The sequence below is a fragment of the Colobus angolensis genome, unplaced genomic scaffold, assembly GCF_000951035.1.
Source record: "Colobus angolensis palliatus isolate OR3802 unplaced genomic scaffold, Cang.pa_1.0 Scaffold154, whole genome shotgun sequence".
NCBI lineage: Eukaryota > Metazoa > Chordata > Mammalia > Primates > Cercopithecidae > Colobus > Colobus angolensis.
This window is the reverse complement of record NW_012114644.1, coordinates 5,259,708-5,262,911: the sequence shown is the minus strand read 5'-3', so window position 1 is coordinate 5,262,911 and position 3,204 is coordinate 5,259,708. Positions and strand designations below refer to the sequence as shown.

At 42.1% G+C, this 3,204-nt stretch overlaps 1 protein-coding gene across 1 annotated transcript in view; it reads left to right on the top strand.

The window, feature by feature from the left end:
• Positions 1-3,204, top strand: part of CXCL17 (chemokine (C-X-C motif) ligand 17) — a 21,917-nt gene that overhangs the window by 789 nt on the left and 17,924 nt on the right. The gene's annotated exons all lie outside the window — the stretch shown is intronic.

The following is a 3,204-nucleotide window of genomic DNA, read 5'->3' as shown; positions in this document are numbered from 1 at the left end:
GGTGAAACCCCGTCTCTACTAAAAATACAAAAAATTAGCCAGGCGTGGTGGCACGCACCTGTAGTCCCAGTCCCAGCTACTCAGGAGGCTGAGCCTGGAGAATTGCTGGAACCCGGGAGGCAAAGGCTGCAGTGAGCCAAGATGGCACCACTGTACTCCAGCCTGGGTTACAGAGCGAGACTCCGTCTCAAAAAGAAAAAAGAAAAAAAAAATGAAAATATCTGTAATTGTAGCTGATCCCCCTCACACACACAGATATGTATGTATGTATATATATACTAGCTCAACAAAGATTTGCTCCCATGCCTTCTCCCCCAACCCTTTTCCAAAAGAGTAACATAATTATCATGGCTAAACTTAATGATGGTGGTGGGAGGGTGCTGAAGGCAATGGTACCTTTACAGAAGATCAGAAAGTCCTTGCTTATATTCTTTACAGTGTACCGGAATGCCACCAACATGTCTTAATGCTATTTACTGGTAATGTAATAAACTAGAAAAAGCCTGTCACCAGGTAGGGTCCATATTTGAAGCTTTATCCGTAGCAAGCCCTGCTGTAACAGCTCACATTTTGGGAAGCAGACCTTAGCTTAGGGGTTCCAAATCTGCTCCAGCTTTCACTATAAAGTAGCCCAGCCCTTCACAGAGCAACCACGAAGAACAGACCTGACCTCCATGTATATTTCTGCTTGTGGGCACCATCTCCCCAAAGGCCACTTTGAGGTGAAATGGCTTTGCTACATACTCAGCACCAACTTGGTCCTAAAATCAGGAGGCATTCTCCCTTCTCCACTCCAATTTCCAACATCCCTTCCTTTGTAGAGAGAGTGCTCTGGAAGCTGCTAAGCCCCATAGCCCTAGGGCTTAGACCACTATTCCAAAAGGGAAGACTTTTCCATCACTATGACAGACACCCACACTACAGTCCTCTGCCTGAACTCAAAGCTCTAGCCCCAACCTGTTTTTCCAGTGTACCTCCCTCTACTCACTAAATAATACTATTCTCCACCCAAACTAACCTATTTGCCCTTCCCTGAACACGTATTGTGTTTTCCCATCAGCTCAACTTTGCTCAGACACCCAACTCAAAACCACCTTCCACAGCTTCCTTCAGTTCCTCCCACAGCCAGACATGTGGTCTCCCTCCTGAGAGCCAGCTTAGCCCTGCTGGACACTCTCTTCTTGCACTTATCATCTGCTGCCTTATATTGAGGGGCCTTCATGTGCCTTTCCTTCCTCTACCCCCTGCGTCGGCTGCAAACTACTTAGTGGCACGGACTGGTGCACTGTTTCCATATTCCTCATGCTATTCAGCTCAGTACTCAGCAAACATTAGCTAACCTCAAGAATGCATCCTCAGGTTTCTAAATCAAACCAGGGCTTCACAGCAGCTCTACTGACATTTGGGCTGAACAGTTCCTTGCAGTGGGGGCTGTTCTGTGCACTGTGAGATGTTCAGCAGCATCCGTGTGGCCTCTCTCTACTACATACCAATAGCAGCCTTCCCTCTCCCTCATCCAAACCCGTTATGGAAGCCAAAAATATCTCCAGACATCGCCGAATGTCCCCCAAGGGAACCACCCGTGGTCAACAACCACTGCTCTACACCAATAGTTCTCTGCATGGCCACACTTTTAGACTCACCTAGACCTTAACACTCAGCCTGGAAGTCAGGGGGACCTAGATCTTGACTGTACCACACACTTTGCAACCCTAGACAAGTCGCCTCACTTTTTTGAGTTTCAGTTTTATCATCTTAAAATGAAGAAAATACCACTTGTCACACACACTTGTGAAGATTAAATGATCCGCAGTGTGACCTAGAAAGGGTTTAATAAATGGACTGAGTAAAATTTCTAAGTCGCTCCTAAAGGACGAGGGTGAGGAACTGGGGAAGCTCCCTGCGCCACCAGGAGGCACCATCACAAACCACGTCGCGGGGGTGGCAGCCGGGCTCAAGCCTTGTTTCCTAGCCAAGTGAAGTTTTGCAATGTAGGCCTGAGTCTGAGCTACTTAGTGGCCAAAGGAAATAATAGCTCCTCCATCCCCAAAATAAATCTCAGAATAAAGTCTAATCTTATTTTATCTCTTAATCACATACATGCTCAATATGCTTTTCACAGGGTTAAGGGAAGTAAAAATAAGTGAGAATCTATGAGGTCATTAGGAAATAAATTACTTACAATAACAGATTATTCATTAATTGTAATATTATTTAATTATAAAATTACTTATATCAGACACATTGAGAACTCCTATATCACAAGCATTGTTCTAAGCACTTCATACTATCTCATTTGTCCTCACAAATCTAATGCATTTCTTACTTTTTCTTACTTTTCATTTTTCAGACTTTGAAAAATATTATAAAAATAGAGTTCTAGTATAGCCTTCATCCAATTGTTTTCAAACAATATCTTATGTAACCATAATACAATTATCAAAACCAGGAGATTAGCACTGATACCATAATATTAACTAATCTACAAATGTTCAAATCTTGCTAATCATCCCACTCATGTCCTTTTTCTTCTCCAGACTCCAATCCGGGATCCCACTGACTAAAATGTCAGATCTCCTAGGTCTCCTCCAACCTGGGATAGTTTCTCAGTCTTTCCCTCTCTTTCAGGACCTTGACACTTTTGAAGAGTTCTAGCCAGTTGTTTTGTAGAATGTCCCCTGAATATGGGTTTGTCTGATATTTCCAGCTATGTATTTTAGGCAAGAATACTTCAGAAGTGATGTATCCTTCTCTGGACATCCCAGCAAGAGCCCCAGGATGTCGGTATCTCTCATTACTGATGGGGTTCACTTTAAGCACTTGGTTCAGGTGGTGTCTGCCGGGTTTCTCTACTGTAAAGTTACTATTCGTCTCATTGTAATTAATAAGTATCTTGTGGAGAGACACTTTGGAAATATGTAAACAGCCTGTTTCTTCTCATCATACCTTTTTTTCTTGTTGTTCACCAGTTAACAGCATCATTATACTTTTAACATTAATTTTTAGAATCTATGGATGATTGTTTCCTACAAAGAATTATTACTGTGGTATTGGCCAAATAGTGATTTTCTACTTCCATTGTTCCTTCTACATTTATTTAATCAGAATTCTGCCATAAGAAAGAGTTATTTCTTTTTCTTTCTTTCTTTCTTTCTTTTTTTTTTTTTTTTTTGTTTTAAGGTACAGAGTTCATGGTAGTCTGTT